The sequence below is a fragment of the Prinia subflava genome, chromosome Z (genome assembly GCF_021018805.1).
Source record: "Prinia subflava isolate CZ2003 ecotype Zambia chromosome Z, Cam_Psub_1.2, whole genome shotgun sequence".
Taxonomy (NCBI): domain Eukaryota; kingdom Metazoa; phylum Chordata; class Aves; order Passeriformes; family Cisticolidae; genus Prinia; species Prinia subflava.
Genome location: NC_086283.1, coordinates 66648882 through 66675422, shown reverse-complemented (window position 1 = coordinate 66675422; position 26541 = coordinate 66648882). Strand labels below are relative to the sequence as shown.

Below are 26541 nucleotides of genomic sequence, written 5' to 3'. Positions count from 1 at the left end.
ATATCTAGAGTATATCTAAACAGGTGTGCAGTTTTGGGGGCTGCACAGAGACTGTGTCCCCCACACGCTTTGTGTGGACAGCCACATGTACCTGCCACAAAAGGTGAGCAAAGAATCATCAGCTAATTTTGAGAATTGTTACAGAGGCATATAGAAACTTTCTTTTCAGAAAGGATTAAGAAAAACTGATGATTTTTGTGGTGTCCTACTAAAGCTGTTAATTGGGAAGTTATTGTACACAAAACCAAGCATCAAGCCCCTGCCTTTGCAAAACCACAATGTTACTCTCCAGGCTATTTTATGTCAGAGCATATCTTGTTAACAAAAGTAGTGGCTGCAAGGACAAGAGAGGAATGCAATTGGCTCTGTAACAAAAGTCCACTAGAGGTGGAACAACCTGCTTTGATCTATAACACTCCTACAGGAAAGCTGTAAAAGTTGCAAAGTTCTCAGAGCTACTTACTCAGGTAAATATTGGGTCTCTATACATCTAGCAATGATAACATATAATCTCAGAAAAATACAGTGTATTTTCCTACACATAACTATAGAGAGGGAAACAGAAAGAGGTTTGCCTGAATCTATTCTCAGTTGCTTGTCTTCAGAGATAAATAAGTCAATGTCCTTCTGTATTTTCTTCATTTTAGAAGGCAAACATGCTCAGAGATCTGTAATTATTTTACTCAGTCTTCCTTCCATGGAGGGAGTGGAGAAAAAATCACAGCATTCATATCTGAAAGCTGGACATTGAGGTCAGACAAAAAATTCTGTCTTCTTCTGTCATCCTCTCTTTTTGTGTTCTGCTTGGTTGGTGCAATAATATTGTGTTGCTTACAGGCATCTGTAAAATAATAAGGTGATGCCCTAAAATTAGATCAGTTGGGCATTTACCTGGTAGCCGTGGATCATACTGTAATGATGAGGTTAAATCAGAACAGCTGCCTCTTGGAAGTTTCCTGAGGGCTTCCTTGGTGATGGCACAGTCTCCCTTCATTCACAGAGAAGGAAGGTGCAGGCCAGGCACTTCCTGAAGGCAAACAAATGGTTCTGTTATTCTGCTCTGTACCATGCAGCTGTGAACTCTAATTACATGCACAGATCAATCAGTCCATGGCTGATGTCTCCGTAGATATTTTCTCGTGGTAAACAGGGCTCCAAGACCTTGAGTAGCCCAGGAGTAAAAAGCCTCAGGCACTTCCATTACATGCTCACATAGCTGGAGATGATTTCTAGTTTCTTGACAGTTTGCCTTCTGGCTGCTTTAGAAAGGTGTGGTGCTCTCTTCCTTTATTTTTTTTCCCAAGAAATTGCCTGCCCTGCACAGTGTTTAGGCTGTGAAATTTTCGAATGTGTTTGCCATACTGCAGCAGAGCTTGTCTGGCAGGTGGGTTTTGTTTATCAGTGAAGCCTTTTCCTGATGACATGCAACACTTCATAAAACTCATCTGGTACTAGTACTGCAGCCAGTAATGAAAAGAACATCAGAGGTAAATAATAAATGAGTGGAAACTCAGGTTTTGCTGAGCATCATGGTTTGATCAGGTACACCAATCAGAGCTTGCCTAAAATCTCATTCAGGAGGCAACTCACCAAACACAATGGACAGCCAGTGAGTTGACATGAAATGTGCAGATCTGGTACATCAAGATGTTGATCTTGACACACAAAGCACTGGAATATCCATGTCCTGAATGGGTCCTCTGAACAGAGAGGAGGAGCACTAAACAGAAGTAGGCATTTCCATACTGTGCCTGTTTTGGATGGGATGGAGTTAATTTCTTCCCAGTAGGGGTGTGATTTGGATTTGTTCTGAATACAGTGTTGATAATACAGGGATATTTTTGGTATTGCCAAAGTCTTACACAGAGCCAAGGCCTTTTCTGCTTCTCAACCAACCACATGAGCAACTGAGCTGGAGATGCACAAGGCATTGGGTGAGGACACAGCTAGGACAGCTGACCCCAACTAACCAAAGAGACATTCCAGACCACCATGCTCAGTAGATAAAGTGGGGTGGAAGTAGGAGGAAGGGGAGTATGTTTGGAGCAATGGCGTTTGTCTTTCCAAGTCATCATTATGCAAGATGGGCCCCTGCTGTCCTGGAGATGGCTGAACACCTGCCTGCCGTGGGAAGCAGGGAATTCATTCATTGTTTTACTTTGCTTTCCTGGGCAGCCTTTGCTTTTTCTATTAACCTGTCTGTATCTCAATCCGCAGGTTTTCTAGCTTTTAACCTTCCAATTCTCTCCTTGATCCCACTAGTGGGAAGTGATCAAGTAGCTGTGGGAAGTTTAGTTGCTGACTGGAGTCAAACCATAGCACATACTCCTGGATGGTGTATTTCCACTTCTCTTTGAAATATTTGACCTTTCTTAACTGCATCACATGGTTAGAAATCCAATGCCGAATCCAATTTCTTTTTCTCTCAGCAATTACCAGCTTCTGTGATGTGTACATTGTGTAGATTTATCTTTCAGTGGATCTATTAATTCCCTCTAATTATTGAGGATTTGGGTTTGTTGTTTTGTTTTGGGTTTGTGTCTGTTGCAGGGGGAGGGCTTGCTTGTGTTTCTGTTGTTGTGATGTGTCTCCTCTCTGCCAAAGTCCTGCACACAGTATTCTTATGGGGTTTCTTCCCCCAGAAGCTCTAGCACCTTTCACTGTTTCGGCACTTAAGCTCTATTCTTGTTTAATCTGTTTGTTCGTTTGTTACTGTTGGCAAGCATGACATTGCAGCAATGAAAGCTCTTCCATCTCTCACATTTTTCTCAGTTGTGACACTTGCTGTTTGGGTTATAGAGATCTGTTTTCTTTATCCATTGCACTGTACTTAATAAATTGATCTATCACTGGTGTGTCAAAACATGTCCAAAAGCTCATACAGTAGAAATCCTTTTATTTTATTATTTTGAAACAGTTTTTCTGTTTTTCAATTTTTTTTTTCAATTTTTTGGTTTTTTTCAAACTGGATCATTAAAATAATAGTTCTTCTTACTTTATCTATCCTAACGTCATCATTCTTGCTCCTTTTTCTGATCAGTGATTTCACTACTTTCTGCATCATTAAAGGCACACTCTGCAGAAAGCTGGAGGTAATGCTTCATGTCACTTCATCTACTCTCATGCTCAAAACTGTACCTGATGACTGAGTCAGCATGCTCTAACTTTGTGTGATATTCCCCTACTCCAGTTCTATAATGAGGCTCCACTGAGTTAACATCTCCTGTAAATGCATCTTTGCATCTCGAGCAAATTTATATATATATATATATATATATAAACATACATACACACGCATGTATGTATATAAACACACATATGTATAAAATAATATATCTTGTCAGCATTGCACAGTTTGTGCCAGTGTGCAGAGTTTCATCCAAGCAGCACTAACAGCCATTAAAATCTGGAAGCTGACCATTTCACAGGTCGTCCTAAGCATGACGATGACTTCAAGAATTGAAATAAGGATGAAGATTCCTTCTGCCTGGAAGGACTCACTCTCCAGCTGTCTAGTTCTGATTCAGTCTTGCTGTGATGCTCATGCTCTGCACTCCTCAAGTGGTTACTCTGTGAAGATGTTCTGTTTTGTGCAGTTTTGCTTCCTTTAGTCTAGGGGTAGATTTCATTTACCACTAGATCGATGTAGACTGATTCCTAGATGAACTGTAGACTAGAGAGCTGCTGAATTTAGACACTGACCTTTAGCTTTCCTACCACCTCCACTGATGCACATTTGGTTTGATTCATAGTGAAATTTGAAGAGTTACTTTTGGTAAAAACAGAAAACCTTCCCTTAGGTCAGTAATGTAGCAAACAGCCTGATTTGATAGTTTTGCTTGATTTATTTTAATAGGAATAAACCTCACTCCAGCCAGTTTGGGGGAAATTTGTCAGCTAGTCTTTTTTTAAAATATAGAAATTACTCCCCAAGAAGCTTGATGAGCTTGAGTTACTAGATGTATTTCCTGAAGTTCACGTTTTTTCTTCTCATGTTATGGAAAATATAAATGACAAGAATGTTACAACCAAATGTCTTGATCTAACTTTCTGTGGTTCACAAGAAAAGACATTTAGCCTGTATCTAAGCCTGTAATCTATTTTATGTGGTTTAGAGGTAAGAGGGTAAATTGCAGGTGAGGTGAACATTTGACTAATTAAAACAAAGCTCCAGAGATGAGGTGGTACTTTAATGCTGTGATGTTTCTACACTGAGAATATGGATATGAATGATAACTACAGTTTCAGCTCTGACTCCAAAAATCCTTATTAATAGTGCAAGTGGCTGCACAAATTTCTAGTGTGTGACAGCACAGTAAGTTACTAATGCTTTGTGAATATGCGTGATGATTTATCAGCTTTATTAAATCAAAATTCTCTTATCTGCTTTTTGACAATCCTTTTTTTCCAAATGCCAATATTTGTGCATCAGAGGAAGTATGGAAACTGTGCAGTTGTTCATTTACAACGTGATGATTAACCATGCTGTTGGATTGCTGCCATTCATTCCTTCCCTACTGTGTGGATGTCAAGCTGGCAGTCCCTGAGCACAAGTCACACTGGGCCTTGGGGAAGCAATGCCACGGGAAAAGGGATAGCCAAAGACACTGCTCAAGAGCAGTGCACAGCATAAATCAGCTTTAATGAATGCACTGAGAGAAGGATAGAACTAATTCCTACATCTTGAATCTTAGTAACATGTCAATTCATTACACAGGATATAAACAAGTAAGTAATTCAAATAGAAGCTGCCTATTAGTGGGGAAAAAATTCCAGTGTTATTTCTGTGACTGAGTAGTGCAGACAGGATTGTCGAAATCCATTGCGCAGATCTCCTGAACTGCTCTGCTATTTGTAATTTTTATATTTGTTAATATTTTTGCAACTTCCTCCACACATGGTAAACCCTAACATTATTTGTCATCTGAACTCTTTACAGTATTGCATCATTGTTTCAACGGTTTAAAAATAAGGATGAGCTGTTATTTTTAAGTAAATGTCTTAAAACTTATGACTGCTTTGAAATGTATTTCATCCTGTAGATCAAAACTTACGGCTGGATCTAACTTTTATTGTGACTTTCTTATAATAAATCTCAAACTGACATTGCACAATGTCACTCTCCATTCCTTATACAGTGGACATATAAATCTCAAAGTTGTGGAAGCACTGCTTTTCATGTTACAGCAAACTAAAAGCTGTCTCCCTTCCCTCCAGATGCACAGCTATGCCACAGAGGTCCACCCTTAGTGTCCCACAGGCTTACAATGCCTTGCACCTGGCAATGAGCCCACTGGCTGGTGTCCTGTGCAGCACACTAATTTTAGCCACTGGGAGCAACAGGGGAATATCAGCCAGGTGCTCAGATCTCTCAGGCTGTTTAAAAGTGAAGCCCCATGTAGATTCCCAAGGCCCATGAGCTTTGTCTTGAGATGCTGAGGAGGCTGATATTGACAATGACAATACCCAGTCTCCTGGGCTTGGATAACAACTTTCTTCTAGTTCTTGATCAGCAGGAACACCTTATTCTTTTATGAAAGAATATTGACATAAAACAGTTTCTGGTTCCCGCTTGCTTAGGAGAGCCAAACTAGCTGAGCAGTCTGATGACTGATTGTGAGATGGCATTGATGTCTTGGGATTTGCCATGAGATACAACCTGGCTGTGGCTGCAGGCTCCCTTGCACTGGGACAGACTGAAAAGCAAGTGGGCCCAAATCTCCCAAATGTACTGATTCCCATGCAGCTACTGCAAAACACATCCCTCCTGCTAGACCTCTGCTGTACGTTTAGCAGAGTGAGACTTTTTTTGGCTAAATGTGCAGTAAGTTTCAGAAAAAGGCTGGCAGCCTAGAAGCACTTTATGTCAATCAATCAATCAATCAATCAATCATAAGGAAATAAATAAATAAATATGCATGCACGTATTTGTTACTACTTTAGAAGAGCTCTGGGACCACATTAAGCCGGGGTGAAAGAGGAAAGAATGAACAATAAAGGTGAAAAGCAAGCTGATGTATGTAGGTGGCTAAATGGAATTAAATGTGTAATTATGTGGCAAGGGGGTATGGCTATGAATCACAAACAGTGCTACCATTTTTAAAATGAGTGCCGAGGTGAAATAGACCTCACTACATTTTAAATGATATAAGTGGGACTGAACCTTATTTGTTTCTATTAGTCTTGCTTGACTATAACTTTTTTTCTTTTTAAGAAGTATGTAACTGTTTGGAATGCATTATGCTCTGTTTTTCAGAGCACTCTACTGCTGAAGCATATGATGAGTCACCTAATTGAACAGGGATGTGTGTCATTACATAAGGAGAAAAATAGATTTAAAGTACCACCCAAATGCCAATGTGTATTCTGATTTTGATTGCAGTAAATAGACTTGGAAAGAGTTCATTTTATTAAAGAAAATGAAATATGTTGAAAATTGGTTAGAGCTGGAGGTTTAGGGGACATGAGTTTAAAAATAATTTTTAAAAAAACAGAAACAATATTCTTGCATCTACTGATCTTTTGAAAATGTCAACATCTTCTGCCATTTAAGACAGAGAAGAAAATTCTCCTCTTTACTCAGCCACAAAAGAATCTGGTTTTCTTCATAATACCCATTAGGAAGAAGGTGCCTAGAGAGCAGGTGATGTTTCCAGTACAAGTTAGAGACACTAGAGCTGAGGATGATTTAAAAAATGTGGACTGTAGCCGTAAGGTGAAGATGGAGGCTGTGTAATTGCTTACGGTATATGACTGGGTGTGCCCACACCATGGGGCTAATGCTAGAGGCAGTGACAAACAACAACCCATTATCCTTTTGGTAAAGCCATGACTGATAATGATGTCAGAGCTATTAAAAATAATGAGCTGCTCATATCTCACAAAGAACTTTGGGTGGATGTAAATCCCTTATGCAACATCACCCAGGGTGACGAGAGGGGCAAGAAAACCTTTCTGCTGTGGGAATGGTGATCACGCTGGCACAGGGACTCAGCCCTGCCTGCTACCACTCCTCCAAGTATGGCCTTACACCTTCACCACTGGCTGTTAGGAAGGCCACCAGCACCACCAAGGTTAACAATTTCCTTCAATGAAAGTGGCCCAGGAGAAAGCTCAGTCTGACATTACTTAAAGCCTGAATTTTCCGTGCTGGACCACAGTGTCATGGCATTGCCCAGCATTCTGCCTGCCTGATGGAGATGAAAAGCAACCAGAGGTTTAGGACAGACAGCCTATGTATAGCTTAGCTGGGAGCTAGATCTGTGCATGGTGGGCTCAAACCACTGCTCATAGTCACCTTCCTAACCATTCTTTGCTTGGGGTGGGTCCTCACTCCCTAGCTGCAACTTCTCAGGGAAAGAACAGTGTCAACCCCATAGTTTTTAGCCTACAATTGATTATCCCTGCTTCCCACTCCTCAAACCAGTATTAGTAGCTTTTGTAGGCTTTTAAGGATGCTTTACACCCTGGTGACACTGGAAACCCCAAAGCTATTTCAGAACCCAGCTGGAACACCACTGTGTAAGTGGTGGCATATCACCCCAACAGCAGACTGGAGTCTGCAAGTCAGATGGGGTGAGCAGGCAGGGGACACATGAGGGCAGGCAGGGAAGAAGAGGTTATTAGGAAAGGAGAGTACTCCATTTTTCAGCTGCCATCCCTCTCCTTTGGGCTGAGGAGGAGAGCCTGCCCCAGCCTTTACAGCACCACTGAGCACTCTGGGTGACAGGTGCCTCCCTCCCATGGTGATGTGGACCTATTTCCCTCAGCCTCAGGAGACATCTGCACTGCAAAAGGCCAGAGAAAATGAAAGCAGATGGTAGACAGGGCTAGTGTGTGGGTCTAGATTTTGCTTCACATGCCTGTTTCTCTAGAATTAGTTTCCCTTCCAATGAGGGAACCAGTGCTGCTGCTCCTCTAACTGCTCTTTCCTTCACAGGCTTAAGTCCCCTAGAACATTTTCACTTGCCAGGTTTCGGGTGGACTTGAACTTGGTGTAACATAGCTTGGCTGCTGGAGGCCACTCCACTATTAATAACTCTTCAGTTGCTTGAGCACGTAAGGTCCCTCATATTTCCCAGTAAGTTATATTTATATGGTACTTATATGACGCAGCAAATTTGTAAAACGCCACAGCTGCAAAAACAGAGTGTGTTGGGATTGAATTCAGTCAAGATCCTCACTCTGCTTTCAAATCAGATTGCACCTGTTGACACAGATTACTGCTCATGTGCCATAGATCAAACCTTGACTTAGAGAGTTTCACATTAAGTAAATATGTAAGGAGAACATACAAACATTCCTGGGCATAACTACAGACATAGATTGATTTATACCTACATAGATACTGAACCACATGAAAGAAACATTCAAAAAAATACATGAGCTGACAACCATAGTGGAAAATGCATGTATGAACCAGTGTGTGTGCTTTGTGTGCAGATCAGCATGTCTCAGTATATGGGCATTTGCACACAAATGCCTCCATGCAAACACAGATGGATGGTCTGTGGTGCATAGGCTTCACACAGCTCTGGAGGGCTTGCCCTTTATGTTAGCTGGGCTAACTTTTATCTAAGATCTAACTTTTTAACAGGATCTAACTTTTATATTAATGAGAAAGAGTTGCTTGTTTCAGAATGAGCCTTGGTGGGTGAGTTAATTAAAAATAATAATAGTTTGCCAGCTGCTAATTAGGAAGTTAATAAGTCATACACTAAAGTGTTACTTCTGCATCTGAACAAGCTGGTTTAAAATTATCTCAGAGGAGACTGTCTTTCAACCAGCATCATTAAGTATTGTATACATATTAAGTATAATATATCATATTCTCAGAAAAAAATAAAAGCTGATTTATTGATGAGTAATTTTCTTTGAATAAGAAGAGATCCTTTTCCTCAACAAAATGAAGTCCTCTTCATAGAAGAGATATATGTTATCTCTTTTGGCTGAAAAGATCTTCTCCAAGCTTCTAATGATCATAACAGGAAAGGAAATGCATGGAGGTAAGGTTAGTTTAATCTACCTGGTCTTGTGGTGTGAAAAGCAGTTGCATGAAACCACTGCTCTTGGAATGGTAAATGAAATAGTAAAATGGGAGATTCCATCAGTAACTTCTTGCCTTTATCAGCACAACAGTGAGCTGCATTTAATGTCAACACCCTTAGAGCCTCCTCCTTGAAGTCTTTGCTGTCCTCTAAGTCCACCATGGCGCTCAAAGCATGATAGAGAAAGCGAACGCTGTGCTTGTGGGTTACAAATTATGTCTGAAGATGTAATAACTGGGAATACTGGAACTACTATAACAGTAGCATCCCACACAGTCCCAATTTAATTTCCTAGGAGCCAACACAATGTCATAAAAAGCCATGCCACCATGAAAGTTCTTAAGAGCTGTGGAGTACAGCTTGAGAGAGCAAGATACAAAGTACAGCCTGTGTGTGAGGATAGATGTGTTAATTATAATACTGAGAACACAAATAAAAAGATCAGCATGTTGAAGCCCCAGGAAAACAAGTGGCCCATGTATCCAGTGCTGAAATTTTTTTAGGATTATGAGATCTGATGCTAGTGCACCTGGTTGGGCAGAAAGCATATATGCATTGTGCAAGGAATACCTCAGAGGAGCTGCTGTGCCCGACACACTGCCCATGGCTTCCTCTGATTTCCATAGGGAAATGCTGCAATACATGTGGACAGCAGACCCGGCTTAGCTACTGGGACAGGAGAAGGACTAGCATATCTAACTAGAACTGTGGAGGCCAGGATTTTGGAGAATGTAATCGTTCGGTCTGGGATTACAGATAGCAGTGACGGTTCATTCTCTGACCTCATGGAGATTCCCAAGGGACAGAGATGTGTCCAGCATCTCTGGGGAAGCTCATGCTACAGGGTGATGTGGTGGGTGCACAGTTGGGACTGTCAGGGACGGGACATGCAGTGTGCCACAGCTCCAGACTGTTCCTGAAGCACACATGCTTAAAGCAAACACAGTCCTGGCTTTAGACGGCATATGCTGAGTGAGACTATGAATCCATGCAGGCATCGAAACAGGTCTCTTTGACAAAAAATGTGTTTAAAAGTCATGTTTAACAAGTATGAAGGGCCTACACATACCGTAGTGGTTATTGTTAGAAGAATGTTGCTTTTAAAATCAAGTTTAAGAACATGAACTGTGACCAAGTTTCAAATAACCATCCTACTGGATATTTCAAAGAAAAATCCTACTGATGGTGCAGGGACTTCAAGCCTTTGGCCATCAGGGAACAAAATGTTTATCTTACCAGCATTTTGATACTTGGCATTGGTGCATTCCTGTCTTTTGAAGATGCAAGTGTGTACTGTGAAAGCACCAGCCAATGCCACCTGCCTTTCTCCTCTACTCCTGGCATACACACTTGTGCAGTGGTAGGGGATTTTCCAAGTATTTTAGTCACTAGGATGATAATAGAAAACGTTACATAACGGCATTTCAATTGGAGGAGGTGAAGAGGATGTATCCTCTAATTTTAACATAAGAAGAGAGATACTGTCAAACAAAATAAAATTAAACACTCAAGGAATTGTGTTTCATGTAATATCTTCTGTAGGTTAATCTTTGTGGACAAAAGCATACCCACACGGGTTATTGCAGCTGAAAGGAAATATTTCCAAGTTCTTACCCAATGCTGGCACCAGGTCATTAGGAGATAGGCTGTTGTCTTGCCCTTTGTTTGAGTTGTCCTACCTTTTATACTCTAGTAAGAGAGGAAGAGAACCTGTATTAAAAATAAAAGGACATCGGATTTCCACCTATCACAAGGCAGAAGCAACAGTAGTGAATTGGTGAAGAGTCACAGAGACTTTGCCATGACAGGGGGGTATTTGCACTACGCTGGCACATTCCTGCTAAACGAGGCTCACCCTTCCTCACAATGGCAGGCAGAGAGCAGCTTCTGGTTATTTCATAAGTCTGTTTTAATAAGTGGTTATTTTAAGATGAGCAGTTTTCTGTCCCTGGACTGATAAACATTCAGATCATCATACTTGTCGGTGAGATGGCAGCAGTTGCTTGTTTGCACCCATCAAGCAAAATGGCAAAATTATGTGCCACAGTCCCTGGGTAGAAGTTGAACCTTTTGTGACAGCTTTGCCAAGCAGGCACTGCCTAAACTGCTCTAGTAGCATGGTAACAAAAGAAAGTTGTCTGAAAGTTTGTGATGGTGATGCCTTGGGAAGGCTGAGCTGGAACAGAGACTAGACAGCTAAGAGAATAAAGAAGGTATTTATTAAAAGGCTTTTAAGGATACACCTTGGGCAGTACGAGAGCCTGGCCAGGCTGGACACACAAGATAGACCCAAAATGGTCACAAAATGGACCACCAGTTATGTGGTCTCACACTTTTGTAACTTTTGGTCCATTTACATATTGGGGTTAATTGTCCAATGGTAGCTTCAGGTAATGAAGTCCCATCCTTATTTTCTTTCTTCAGTCCACTGTTGTTCATGCTTTTGGCCTGAATCTTGTAACTGTTGTCCTTGGTCTTCAGCTGGAAAAGGATTTGTTTTGTCTACCTACTCTGTGAAGAGAGTTTATTAGCACTTAATATGAGGCTCAGAACTACAGCCCTAGGCAGCTCAGAATGTGGAAAACATGAAAGCTAAAAGGCATTTAAGGCATTTAAGGCATCAATGGAAGATCGAAATGAGGAAACATAAGGTAATAGCAGTATCAAAGGTGAGAGGTTTATGAGATTATGTTTTGTAATTTGTAATTTTTTCATTCTCAGTTTTGACTGAGTCCTGGGAGGCTGTAGAACAGAGCTCAGAGAAGCTTATTCCATGATCAGACCTCATCTTCCTTATGGAAGCTTGCTGTCTTCATGGGTATGTCTGATTTGGAGGGTATATTGATTTTGGATGAACAAAATTGGTGCTAAGGATCTTCTAAAATCCTTGCCATAGCAGAGAGAGATGTTGTGCTGGCCTCACTAATACTGTCAGGCTCACTGGGCAGTTTATGTGGGTAAAGTCTTGAAATGTTTCTTTTCTAGTTCACCCTCATAGGTAAAGCTTCACCTGACCAATCTTGACTCACAGCATTTTATACCCCTGTGAGCTCTCTGCTCATATCCAAGAGGAAAAGGAAGGGCCTGTGTACTCTGCAGGGGAGCACTGGATGGGGGTTATGGAGAACAAAATGTCTTTCTGTTGATAGATTTTGAGATCACTTTGGGGTTACAGTATCATAGCAAATATTCCTTTAACCATCTGGCTTTTCAGTTCTGTCTCCAAAACAAAGAAGCCTCAACTAAAATAACGGGTGTAGAACAAGAAAGACATCCCAAGGCAGAGTTGTGTGTCAGCACTGAGACTCCAGGGAAATTGACAGGCTATTTTCAGCTGAAACATGGTTTCAACCAACTTCGATTGGTATGCTGACTTTTTGTTTTCCCTGTATGCAAATGAATGTTTCCCTAAATTCACATAGTAGCTAGACAAAGACAAGCTTATTCTAATGTGCTTCCAATGTCTTTAGCGCAGGTTCATAGGAGATTATGCTGAATAAGTGATTTCTGCTTATGCAAAATCTCCTACCATGCAGGAACCCAAGGTAATTTCCTCATCATTCTCTTTGTGACAAAGAAATCATGACAGAAGACAAGAACATCTCCCACATATTAAAAAAAAAAAAAAAAAAAAAGAATATGTAGTGGAAATAAGAGAGATAGGATCTTATCAGACATGCAGCAGCTTCAAGAACCCCAGGCCCCTGCTGCAATGCAGCTGCAGGCAGGGTCTGTTCTCAGTGGAATGGCAAGGGCAGCCTCTGGGAAAAGTAAGGGATGAAAGCTGATGACTTCTGCTCTATCTGAAGGTCTGTAACTATGCCATAAGCTCATAAAATCATAAAACTGTAGTGTGATAGAATGATATGGGCTGAGAAAGGACCTTAAAGACCCTCTTGTTCAAACTCCCCTGCCATGGGCAGGGACCCCTTTCACTAGGCCAGGGTTTTCTGAGCTCTATCCAATGTGGCTTTGAACACTTGCAGGAGTGGGGCATCCACAGCTTCTCTGTGGATTTGTTTACTGTTCTCAAGGCTGAGGAAACTGGCCATGCTTTCAAGTGAGCTTTGGGCCAACAGACCCTGACCTGTGCAAGGCCACCACGAGGCAGCAGTGGCAGCAGCAGGGGACTCCCTGCTGCAGGGGACAGCAGCACCAGCTGCCAACCTGACCTGCTGGCTGCAGGAATTTGCTGCCAGCAGGGGACCTGGGTCTGGGTGTTGGGGGGACTGGCAAAGCTTGTCTGACCCCTCACGCCTACTCCATAATGTTCTGAAATGTAGACACCAGTGACAGTGCTGGGAAACCTGGAGAGCATCAAAAGTGACTCCAGAGCTCTGGGGGTGGCAGTCAGGGACCCAGGTGATGTTGTAGTTCCTGTCAGAGGGGTTAAAAGTGTAAGAAGGGGGAAGGCACTGGTACTGCCTGTCAAGAAACGTTTGAGCAGCAGGGTATCGTTTTGGGCCATGGGACCCTGTTGAAAATCAGGTTCTTGGGAAAGACACAATCCAGCCCACTAAATGGAGTAAATACATCTTTAAAAGGAGGGTGGTTGCCTTAGTAAGAATATATATATATCTGCATGCATATGCATGCAGATATAAAATTGCAATTAAAATCTTTGTTCAAAGGCATAAATATCTACTTAAACTCACACACATTATTTCAGAGAAGGAAGAACATTTTTTGCAGTACAGAGTGCTGAATGCTAAACTAAACACCAAAAAAATGAACTCTACTGTTACTAAATCTGGCAGAAGCTCCCCAAACACACAGAGTATATACTCCATGGTGTGGCATGGTAGGACTGATTTGGTCTAGTGTTTTGAAGGCTGAGGTCTGTGTGCATGCAGCTCCTGGTTCCACCCCTGGTCAGTGCCTGGGGTAGTGACCTTCTCTCCAGGCACAAGATATCTCACCGCCTGACCAGCAAGTGCCACACCAGCATCTGTCTCTGAGTCTTTCTCCATTGCACATGTCCTGCACTGGGGGCTTCCAGATTGCCAAAAAACAACCAGAGCAGGCCACGCAAGGAGTCTCTGGCATCTCTGTCCTGTGCATCACGCCGCAGCAGTGTAAGCAAGCCAGTGCACTCGAGGGGCCAGCTGTGTCAGCCGGCACCCTTCTCCCAGTGAAACAGTTTTCCAGCCCAACACCACCACCCTCTTCTGCTAAACTGGTTGATTGCTTAATAAAGAGGGCAGCAGCTAGTGCAAGCTGATTGTTTGGTGCTGACTCCTTTTTCAAGGGTCAGCACCGAACATTTGTACTTGCAAATTAGCATCTTTGAGAAAGCACCAGCTCCTGTGCTCAGTGCTCTCCAGCCAGTTCTCACCTAACATCTCAGTACCTAGCAGGATTTGTGCTCCTTCCTGCTCCTCTAGCCTGAGTACACTTGCACCTTCACATATGAGAGGTAAAATTGGAAAAAAAAAAAGTTTGCATGACAAATTATTGTTTGATGAAATTGTGGTCTAGCGATAAAAAAAAAAAATGATGACACAACTGATACCTTGTATTTTGCATAATATTAATAACTTAGCATAACCCAAGTAGTGCTATTATTACTCCCAAGCGTGACTGATTAGATATATAAAAATAGCTTTTCTCATCTCTAGAATATATTTGTCTTTCTAAAATACGGGTTTTATTTAAGATCTTTAGTTTTGAGTGCCGAGCATGTGAGGCAGAGTTTGACAGCTAAGAGGACTGCTTGTCAGTGGAGACTGGATCATTTTTGCAGAGTGGTGGGGATGACAGAGAAGGTTATTTTGCAACTTGATTCCCAGTCCATGTTTGTGCAGTGCCTAGGGTATTGAACCCTCCTGGCTTAAGGCTTGCTAGTGCTGTCAAAGTGCAGGTACAAAGTCATTAATCTACAAGAGCCCCTCAGGAGCAACAGCCTCGGGGCCCCATGCACAAGGGCACTGTACAAGCAGGCAGTGACACCAAAAGCAACGGGCTTGAGGGTTAATCTTTACCAGTGGGAGCTCTCTCTTGTTGTGCCTCTGTTCGCAGGGTTTCCAGAGCAAACCTGAAAATGCCCGCCTGATTTCACTTACTGTAGGAGGTATGAAATGAGAGGGTGATTTCTAGAGAAGAAATAGGCTCAGAAGATGTGAACTGAAACAGGTCCATTGGTTTAAACAGAACTGCACCAGTTTGTACCAGTAGACCAATTCATAGACCAAAGGATATTTAATTGGGCTAAATCTCATCCAATTCAGCCCTGTCAGGCTGATGTTGCTAGAAATGTTGTTGAAATGTCTGATAACTGTCAGGAAAAAGTGCTTGTTTTAAAATATGTGCATATATTGCTATAAAGTGATGGGGGAGATGGGGGGGCAGGGTTATAGAAAAGAAAGAAGACCTAAAAACTCTCAGGCTTCTAATTTGCTTGCCTTTTTTTCTTTTTTGCTCACTTTTATTGACAATGATTTTCTGATGCCTTTTTCTTCAAAGTGGAAGTAAATTTATTACAACTGCCACCATAACAGGTATTTGGCATACTTGTGTGCACTAAGGGAAGTGATGGGTGACAAAATTTCACTTCTGTGGATAACTGTGGACTGGAACAAAGCACACTGCTGGAGAGATGCAGTGGGTTTGAAAACACCCTGCCCTTTCCCCTCCCCTACAGTCTTCTTCTAGTCCTCATGTTATTTTGGGGGTGATTCAGGATTCCCCAAACCCTCATCAAAACTCTGCCTAAAGTGCCATTTTCACATCAGATCCTTCCCAGTATAAAAATGAAAACCCTCCTAAACCCTGTGATAACAGGCAATTAATTCCTTGGTACATAATGGTAATTATTAATGATTAAACCTACTCAGCACTTTGGGTAAGATGAGCACAGGTATCAATTTCTGTTCCTTTTCCACTGCACCCACTAGTTTTGTTCAGAGGAGGTATCACATGCTGTGGCAGAGTTAAAAATCAATAGGGGCTTTTTTTCCCACGTCCTTCTTGTTTTTCAATGCAGGCCAAAGTTATCTTCCCCAAATGCTCAACACACTGCTATTGGCTGACTCAATCATTACTGACTGCAGGAGCTGTCAGAAAGCTCTTAATCCTCTGGATTTTGAAGTTCTGTCAAAAACGTTCAGTGTAATTAAAGTTACTCCATTTTTGTATAACATCTAAGAACCTGTTTTGTGTATTCCATAAGCATGCAATATCACCTCTCCTCTCCCTCTCCTTTTGGTGTACAAAAACTGTTTTATTGAATGAGAGTAGCAAAAGATTATCTAAACTTTAACTTCTATCTGCCAGTCTCTTCCTATACAAGGGTAAAGTTTATTCTTGCAAGGGGTCATGCTGACTTCAATAATGTGTATTTGCCTGGGCAAAAAGCATCCAGGTCAGTAAGGGTGATCAGGACTCTGTCCCTGGGTTGCAGCCTCTTTGCATCTTCTGGATATTTGAAGGATATGCTGCAGGATCAGGAGTAGATATTTAATTATTAACCTTTCTTAATTTTTTCCACAGCCCTGGGCAAAGTAATAGGACTTGTTTTCCCTTGATATATTGGAAAAAAATTAAGGACTGCCCATGACTTGCCAGTGCTGTCTTTTCCACATCTGCTGCACTAAAAGAAAGAGATTTTGGCTTTATGTAGTGCTTTTCTTCAGCTCTCTTCACAAAATGTTAACAAATAAGTTAAGTGCAATGGCTCTCAAGGTGAAAAGGAGGCAGACACTGTGTACTCCATATTGTTTACACTCATTAGGATGTTGCAGGCTGTTTCACAGAACAGGGAAGAGCTGGATGAAAAGCAGCACCCTCTTGTAACAAAAGCAAGAATTGTTTGCCTTTGTGTTGCTTCCCACTGTGTGCTTCTTTAGTGCCACAGAGATCACATACTCAGGAGTGCTGTGTGCCCAAGTAAGACCCCCAGCCTCACTCTCCTTTCACATGGAAAGCCTACCAGAGGAAAAGAAAAGGCAAAGCTTTTTCTCTTTTTTACTCAAAACTGCACTATAATGAAGGAGCTGAATTACCCTCTTTATAGCGCTTAGGCCAGGCTGGACTCCTCCCTGGGCTTGGATGTGGACGTGGAGATGAAGACAGTACATTCTCCACCCCACAGAGGTTCTCTGGCATTGGCTCCAGGTGCATCTCTCTGAAGATCTGCCAGTGAGCCAGACCCAGAGCTACTCAGCTTTAATGCCTGCCTAGGACACAACAGGCATGTGGGAGCAACAGCTTGCTCTTTTCCTTTCTGTCATACTAACGAGCATCCTTTTCCTGCCTTCAGTGCAGGTACAGGCTGATTCTCAGCAGTGCCAAAAGCTTCCCATTCTATAAATTCTCTGTTGCTGAAGTTGCCTGAACAGATTTAAATTGTCAGCTGAAAAGAGCCATTCCTGTATCCATAATGCCAAATATTAGCACAGATTTGGAATCCCCTCTTGCTTAGATTGCTGTCATCTGCACCAAACCCTGCATCTGTGTAAGGCCCCATCCTGTGACGCTTCTTGTCACAGCCACCACTGCTCTAAAACTTTCAGCATAGCTTGTTGTCAAGCAGGAAGAGAACACATACATTTTTCTTCAGTCCACAAACTTCTTTGTCAGATTCAGTAATGCCAGCTTACAATGACAGCAATGCCAGTAAATGCCAGCATTTCTCTCCCTGCGACCACCAGTGGAGGGTCCCTACTAGATACTACAGAGTGGTTCAAAAGCCTAAATAATGATGGATTTCTGTGAAATCCTTTAGGACTTTCCTATACATATAATTTCTGGTGTGCCTGATATGTCTCAGCATGGCCCCCAAACTTAAGGACAGATAAATCATTGAGTATATATCGAACAGCATATAAGGACAATGTTTATAAGGAAGGTGCAGTCACCTAAGTCTGAGAGCACGTTCCCCTCACTACACATCCTATTTGGATGTCCTGTAATGGCAATGAAGTCCTGGTGGAAAAGGTCAGCAAATAACTGCACAGCTCAAAAATTTCAGACATTATAATCCCGGCGCTTCAACTTCCCTCTTCCTCATGCTGTGCACTATTCCTCGCCAGACAGGAGCATTTTCGGCTCGCTGCCTCCTGTTCTCTTCTTGCTGTTCTGAAATCAAGAAAAACAGCCCCCCTTTTAATTAATTAAACTTGGTTCATGTGGTGCTGAGCACATCACATTTTATGAGAGAACTTATAGTTATAGACATTAATTTTCTTAGGAAGAAACCTTCAGACTAAAATCAATGCATTGCTCATGCAGGAAGCAGTAAAGTCTCTTTGGACAGCAGGGTGTTTTTGTCTGCAGCCCACATATCTTTCCAGCTGTGAAAGCTCATTTGGATGCTGAAAACTCTAGAAGGTGTAGTCAGTGAGGAGTGGGGTGAGGGAGGAAAGAAAAAACTTCTACACAAAGGGCCTGAGGTTCCTGGTCTGTGACAAGGTGAACATGAGCCAGCAGTGCCCTGGCAGCCTGGAGGGACAACCCTATCCTGGGGTGCATCAGGCACAGCGTCACAGCCGGGTAAGGGAGGGGATTGTCCTGCTCTGCTCTGCTCTGGGGCAGCCTCACCTCCAGTGCTGGGGGCAGGTTTGGGTGCCACAATACAAAGAAGACACTGAGCTGTTAGAGAGTGTCCAAGGGAGGGCCATGAGGATGGTGAAGGGCCCTGAGGGGAAGCGTGTGAGGAGTGGCTGAGGTCACTTGGTCTGTTCAGCCTGGAGAGGAGGAGACTGAGGGGAGACCTCACTGCAGGTACAACTTCTTGTGAGGGGAAGAGGAGGGGCAGGCACTGATCTGTTCTCTGTGGTGATCAGTGACTGGAGCCAGGGGAATGGCCTGAAGTTGCATCAGGAGAGGTTTAGGTTGGATATCAGGAAAAGTTCTTCACCCAGAAGTAGTTGGGCAGTGGAATAGGCTCCCTAGGGAAGTGGTCACAGCACTGGCCTGACAGAGCTCAAGAAGCGTTTGGAAAAATTCTCTGGCACCCAGTGTGATTCTTCACGTGTCCTGTGTAGGGTAAGGAGTTGGCCTCTGATGATCCTTCTGGGTCCCTTCCAGCCTAGGATATTCTATGATGCTATGATCTACAGCCTGACCTGTCAGCCTGACCTCAGTGCCTGGCAAGGTTATGGACCAGATCATCTTGAGTGTGATCACATGGCACCCACAGGACAGCTGGGAGATCAGACCCAGCCAGCATGGGTTTAGGAGGAGCAGGTCCTGCCTGACCAACCTGATCTCCTTTTGTGACCAGCTGACCCACCTGGATGCAGGGAAGGCTGTGGATGTTGTCTATTTGGACTTCAGCAAAGCCTTTGACACTGTCTCCCACAGCACACCCCTGGAAAAGCTGGCAGCCCACGCTTGGACAGGAGCACTCTCTGCTGGGTTAAGAACCAGAGAGTGGTGATGAACAGTGCTGCATCCAGCTGGGGGCTGCTCACCAGTGCTGTTCCCCACGGATCAGGGTTGGGCCCAGTCCTGTTTAACATCTTCAGTGATGATCTGGGGTAAGGGAATTGAGTCCACCTTCAGCAAATTTGCAGATGACAGCAAGCTGGGAGCATGTGTGGATCTGCTGGAGGGTAGAAGGGCTCTGCAGAGGAACCTGGACAGGCTGGGTAGATGGGCTTACATGGCCAAGAAGGCCAAGGGCCTCCTAGCCTGGATCAGCAATGGTGTGTCCAGCAGGGGCAGGGAAGTCATTCTTCCCCTGTCCTGGGCACTGGTGAGGCCACACCTCGAGTGCTGTGTCCAGTTCTGGCCCCTCAGTTCAGGAAGGACATTGAGACCCTTGAGCACATCCAGAGGAGGCAGCGAGGCTGGTGAGGGTCTGGGAACACAAACCCTGTGAGGAATGGCTGAGGGAGCTGGGGGTGTTTAGCCTGGAGAAAAGGAGACTCAGAGGTGACCTAATCACCCTCTACAGTTCCTTGAAAGGAGGGTGTTGCCAGGTGGGGGCAGGCAACAGGATGAGAGGACAGAGTCTCTTCAGCTGTGCCAGAGGAGGTTTAGGCTGGACATGAGAAAAAATTCTATGTAGGAAGAGTGGTTGGGCATTGTAATGGGCCATCCAGGGAGGTGACGAGTCACTGTCTCTGGAGGTGTTTAGAAAAGACTGGACATGGCACTCAGTGCCATGGTTTAGTTGACACAAGGGTGTTAGTTCAGAGGTTGGAGCTGATGATCTCCAAGGTCTTTTCCAACCTAGTTGATTCTGTGATCATAAAACACAAGATGATTAGTGTTTCTCTTTTATTACGTGGATTGCTCATCATTTCAGTTCATGAGACCACAGTGCCTGGCTTTTTTCTTGGAAAGGTGAGGAACAATAGGAGGAGTGTGAGAGCACAGGTTACCATGCTCTGCTGCAAGAGTGGCCTGCAGGCATGTCAGGTGAGAATGGCATTTCCTATCCCTCTCAGAATCTGACCCTGAATCTCATCTTATTCATGATGAAGCAGGGGACAAAACAATGTCAGAGTAGTTTTCTTCCGTTTTTTTTTCTTTTTGTTTTTGGTTTTTTTGGTTTTTTTTAAGGAGAAAATAAGTGTATATTGTGTATATTTCTACTTGTCACAGATGTGGGTAAAGCTGGAAAATACAACATAAATGCTGCTCTGAATGTCAGAAAAATTAAACAACAACTAAAAAAGAGACGAAGCTTTATTTTACTCTCATGGTAATTTTTCTAGCTAATTTTGTTATTCTTCTGGGTTGTGTAATTTATAAACATCTGGAATCAGCATCAGTCACAACACTGCAGCACCATCCATCCCCTATGAGCTCCCAGGTAGACACTCATGTCAGGGCAGAAAGTCAGGCAACCCAGTCCACATGGGCCTTCTGTCTCTGCTTGTACCTCTTGGGGCAACAGGTGAGTAGAGATATGTTGAAAAGGATAATGTAGAAGGAACCTTGACACCCTGGGATCTTCTCTCCTGCTGCCACAAGAGACAGCCTTGAAGCAGTATTGATTCTGTGTCTTTGCATGGTAAAAAGGTTCTTGCCTGCACCTGCAGAGGGATTTCTGGCTGGTTTTCTTCCTGATTCTTATGTTCAAGAGGTGACAGACAAGTAGTTTGTGGGCTGATGGGCTGCACTTCACACCTGGGTCTCACAGCTATACCATCAGATGTGTTAAACAGATAAATGAAGATACAGCTGAAACCACCCCTGATCATTTGTCCTTTCTCCTGGCTACAGAAATTAAAGAAACAGCTAAACAAAGTCAAGAAATAGTTGGAAACACCCTGAAAATGATAGAAATCATCTTCAATAGAGGTAAGGCTTCTTACCATATCTGTTAAAAGATATGAGACACAGAAAGCCATCCCTCAGTGAAATCACCCATCTGGAGACAAGTGCCCAAATGGTCTGTTCTCAAATGAACTCTTGTTGGCCACATCAGGTTGAACCTGATACTCTTCTCAGAAATTTACAACCTCTTCTCTGCAACAGAGTAAACATTAACAGGAATTTCTCAGTCACACTATTCCCTGGGTATTATTGTTTTAAGAGCAGAGTTTGGCACAGGCTATAAAGTGCATCTTCACAACAGGTCGTTTTTGACTCTTTGATACAGTGATTAAGTTAAGCAAATTCCATGGGCTAACTATTAATTTGTTTTGTTTAATTGCACATTTTGATGTAGCTGTAGGGTGTCAGTGTCCAGAGCTGCTGGAACTGGTTGCTGGCCTGAATACTGACCAAGGAAGTTCTGGCTATGCAGTGTGGAGCTGTGATTTGCTCTTTTGCAAGTAAGTTGAACCTAGCCTAGATCAACAAAACCCAAATAGTTAGACACATCCCCCTCCCACAATGCTTGCATTCACTTTAAAGTCATTAAAATTGCAAAGTTTTAGTCTACCTCCTTTTGAATGTCCACACTTCTGTAGATGCTAAGGTTTCTGTCACCAGGGACATCTAGAGATTAATTGCTTTAATGTACAAGCAGAGTCAGTCTGCTAGCTCATCACAGCTAAATTTTCTCTGTAAGCCTGCAGCTTTGTTAGGGGTTTGGATGACTCCTCAGTCTGATGGACTGCACACTGCTCCAGCAGCATTGTTGGAGGGTTCTGATCTTCCTCCCACTGAAACACAGTGCAATATTTGGGACTGTATAGAGGCTAAATTTATATCCAGATTCATTTAGCCTTGTCTTCTTCTCTCTTCTTGAGGAGTGTATGCTTATAAGTGCATACAGAGGTATGTGTGTGCATTTAGACTGGCGGGGACTGTCTAGACCCAGGACTGGGCAGCTCTACCCTGTCTGCCTCTTACCTAATAGGTGATACAACAAAAAGTATTTGGACAATTTGGATTACCAGGAGACTGTAGTCTCTCTCCTGGAACTGAAAATCCATGGCAAATGTGAACTGTCCCTCAGGCAGCCCATCAGGCTCAGGTGTGTGTGCATGCCATGGGGGAATACCAAAGCACAACATTTTAAACCAAGGAGTACACCTCTCTCTTGCACAGATTATCATGGAGATGTTACATTTCCTTTTTTCCTAACTCTAAAAATAAGCATGGAAACTTATACACAGTTTCTGTGCCCCATCTTGGCCCTTTTCCATTATGCCAGAGGGTTTATCTGCCTCTGGTTATTCATTGAAATAGCAGCTCTGAATAATGACACTGGCTTCATATCTGTATATCTATCTAAAATCAAGCAAGAGAACTAAAGAGCATTACATGGCTTTGCCTGGATACACAAGCAGATCAAAAGGGCCAGTTATCCATACCATTTGCCTAGAAACTTCTCCTTTTCACTCATATTATGAGTGCTCTCCTGCAATGGAAAACTCCAGAGAGACCCATTTTCCTAGCACTCCAACAGTTCTCATTTCTGAGCAGCAGTAGATAACTGTAGTGAATATGTGAGGGGACATTTTCCTTTTGTGATTCTTTTGAGATTATTGGATAGTATTTTAGAGTTTTCCCTCCAGTGCATCTCAGTTTTTTGCTTAATCACCTCATTACTATATGCTTCTTTTTACAGGCAGGCATAAACCAGCAAGCTGTGGGAAAATATGCCCAGTTTCAAACTGTCTGCCATCAGCATCTCATCTTGAGAGAAGATCCAGGCTTTGGGAGACAAAAAATTATCTGTGATTCATCTTTGTGATTTTAATAGGCCACAATTACATCCAAGGATGAAAACTCTGTTAAGAACTAGGGTGCTTGAGACTAGGATCTATATTTTGCACTGCAAGTTCCACTTTGACATTTAAAATATTTTTACACTGGCTTATCTGAGTTAGATAGTGAGTCCCTTGGAGAAGTAAAATAATACAGATAATTTGGTTTAACTTTTTACAAGAGGAGTTGTAGAGGATGTGTTTTCTCTGTTTCCTTGAATACTAGAGATTTCATGTCACAATTCAGCCACACGTACATTTTCTATTTCATTACAGCACCTGGAATATGCATGAAAAATTCCCATAAATTGTTAAGACATGAACAAGACTTCAGGAGTTACCTCAAGCAGGAACATCCCGATTAGGGTCAGATAGAGTTGTACAGGGAAAGCAGAAGCTTCATCATCTACATAGACTTCTTAATGCTGCTCTTGCTTTTCTAAGAATCCAGGAATTGTATGAGAATATTCTCTTCCCATTTTGAGGCTGAAGTTGCTTTTGCATTTGGCATTCATCTGACTAAGCTCAAAAGATAATGAATTAGACCATATGCATAGCTTGGACTAAAAGCCAATCCACTGCATTTTAAAATCGGTTTTTATAAGCATTTGCACAATCATAAGTGTGTGACACGGATCAGAACCTCCACCCTCAAAGCTGAAATTAGATGTGCAGATTGATTTACTAATCTTACTAACCATTTCACAGAAATTCAAATTCTTTCCATTCACTTATGAATATTTGCCTAGCATTTTTAAGTATTTTGCAAGTCATGAATATTTTCACAGAAAAGGACAGATTACTGACTATCTCCAAGGGCATTGATATTATTAACAGAAAAGCTGGTTTAAATAGTCTTATAAAATATGACCAGACAACTTTTAATGAGACTCATTTAGTCTGGATAAAAGAACAGAGAGGACCTAGAAAAACCTGGTAAGTTATTCTAATTTAGGTGGTGGGAGTTTTTTTGTTTAGTAAACCTAGATGGACTTTTCCCATCAATGTATTGAGTTATTTTGAAAATCTGATTTTCTATAATTTAAATTAAAAGCCCTTGATAATTTACAATGTCTTGGAATAATGAGTGATTCAAGTTAACTTTTTTTTGTGAAGACCTACCTCTTGTGCTTATCTGGAAACTCCTATTTTATTTCAGTTTATTCTACAGTGAATAAAGTTGAAGGTTTTCTGAGGTGGTTTTTTGTTTGTTTGTGGGGGTTTTTTGTTTGTTTGGGGGTTTTTGTTTTTGGTTTTTTTTAATAGCTGGTATAGTTGAGTTCTGCCCCTTTCCAGTCTGAAGAGTCTTAAATTGTTCAAATTTTTACCATAGGAAAGCTGTTCTCTATCATCACAAATCTCGCCTTTTTCCCCTGGAACATCTCAATTCTTTGACCTTGTCTGAGCTGTTTCAAACAAAACACAGTGTCAAAGATGAAGCTATGTCATAGCTAAACATACAATGGCATAATGGCATTCACTGCTTAGTCCTTTACCATTTTATGAACAACTTGCCTCTTCCTTCCATTTTCTGAATGGAGAACCAATATTCCTTGCAGAGCAATCTGGAAGATTTGGAGCCACCTTGCAATGGCAACATCTGCCTAATGGAGAAAAAGAATCATTATGAACCTAGTCAGTAGTGGTGGGCAAAATTTCCAGTCTGGATTCCCAGACTTATCTTTGCCCATGATGTAAGAAGGTGAGCTGGGAGGCACCTACCAACTGCTAGGACAGGTCTTTTGTTTCCAAAAGTTGTCAAGGAATATTAATACCCCAAGGCTTGCAGAGTAGTAATATTCTAGAATTGCATTAGAAATCACTTCTTAACTAGTCTTGCAAAATTTATTTTTATTGGCTATACCACAGTAGAAGTCTTAGCAAGGATGATGCAAAAGACTGCAAACTTGTGGCTGGAGATGGTTTCGGCCTCTTGTGAAGCCTCTTTAAAGGCAGGATCATTATATCCAATTCCCTCCCAGGAGGGTAGCTTGCTTTATGACTAATAGCACAGTTAAGTGGCACAGCTAGAGTTCTTGGCAAACAACATATGGTGTTTTTGAGCATTGTATATGTTTCACTGAGTATGTTTCCCACACTGTTACCTCATGACACTTCAGGGCACTGCTTGTCTCTGTTTATTATTGCTGTGTTAGTCCTTTAGACTTTTGTTTTCAAATGCTAATTATTTAGAGTATTGACAGCAATTCATAATATAAAGATAGATATACCTGCAAATATACCTTTTAGGGTGTTTCTTGTAACTGAGACTCCATATTACACAAAACCTTTTTGATGACAGACTGTCTCAGCTTCCATCATATTGCGCACTCACAAGCTGGGGACTCTTTGTACAAAGCACCAAGGCCTTGGGTTTATGCCAGCTAGAAACTCAAGCACTGTTTGACTGCTTGCCTCTGTTCTTTGGAACAACAGCATTTTCATTTTCACAAGTAGCCTTTACATGAATAAGCTTGGTTCAGAGGCAGCCAGAAAGATACATAGGCACACAGAGTGATAAAGCCCAGCCACGCTGAGCAGAACACAGTACACTGTGTTTTTTCAGGGAACTCTCTGGAAAAGCCATCATAATGTTTTCTGCAGAGTCTGAAGAGTAAGTCCCAGAACAATCCTTCTGAGTCACCAATTTCCATTTGCACAAACCTGGTCTTAAATGAAATGATAGAGAGGCAATTAATGGTTAATCCAGAAAAGAGACAAAACCTATCAGATTAAATCAAACAGTGGTCAAATGCAGATGGAAAATATCTCCCCCCAGTTCACTAAAAAGAGAAGGGATAGTGGATTAGTTACTACCAAAGCTCTTTGTTACAATATATGTTTTTACAAATACACATTGCAACCTGTTCAATTAAAAGTACTAGAATAGATATATCAGGTTAAAGGTGAAATTGCCTGCCTTGGTTTATCTGAAAATCTCATCTCATCTGAAATCATATCTAATTAGCATAATTGTTGCTCTAAAAGCTGTGAATTGTACAGGTAGAGAATGTGGATTCCATGTTGCCTATATGAGCTAACAGATGCAAGTTGTAGAGAGGTGAGGCACTGGAACAGGGTGCCCAGAAAAGCTGTGAGTATCTCATACCTGGAATTGTTCAAAGACAGGTTGGATGGACTTGGGGCAGCCTGGTCTAGTGGAAAGTGTCCCTGCCCATACAGCTGGCTTGAAGAAGATGATCTTTAGGGTCTTTTCCAACCCAAACCATTCTATGCTATTATGATAACTTGTTCACATGCACAAGACTGATGCTAGACTGAAATTGATTGCCTCAGAGGGGGTCTGTGGGGTGCAAAGTGCACTAGCCTGCACTGCTGAATGGAGCAGCTTTCTTCACCAAAGAAGACAGGTGGTTGTAACA

The 26541-nt window shown here is 42.2% G+C and overlaps 1 long non-coding RNA gene across 1 annotated transcript in view; it reads left to right on the top strand.

Moving 5' to 3' along the window:
* The window catches only part of LOC134564259 (uncharacterized), a 55670-nt gene extending 30417 nt beyond the window's left edge, over positions 1 to 25253 (top strand). Inside the window, exons 2-4 of the long non-coding RNA XR_010083503.1 lie at positions 21222 to 21299; positions 21670 to 21775; positions 23020 to 25253. This is a non-coding gene — a long non-coding RNA (uncharacterized LOC134564259). The remainder of the gene's footprint in view (positions 1 to 21221; positions 21300 to 21669; positions 21776 to 23019) is intronic.
* The last annotated feature ends 1288 nt before the right edge of the window (positions 25254 to 26541 follow it).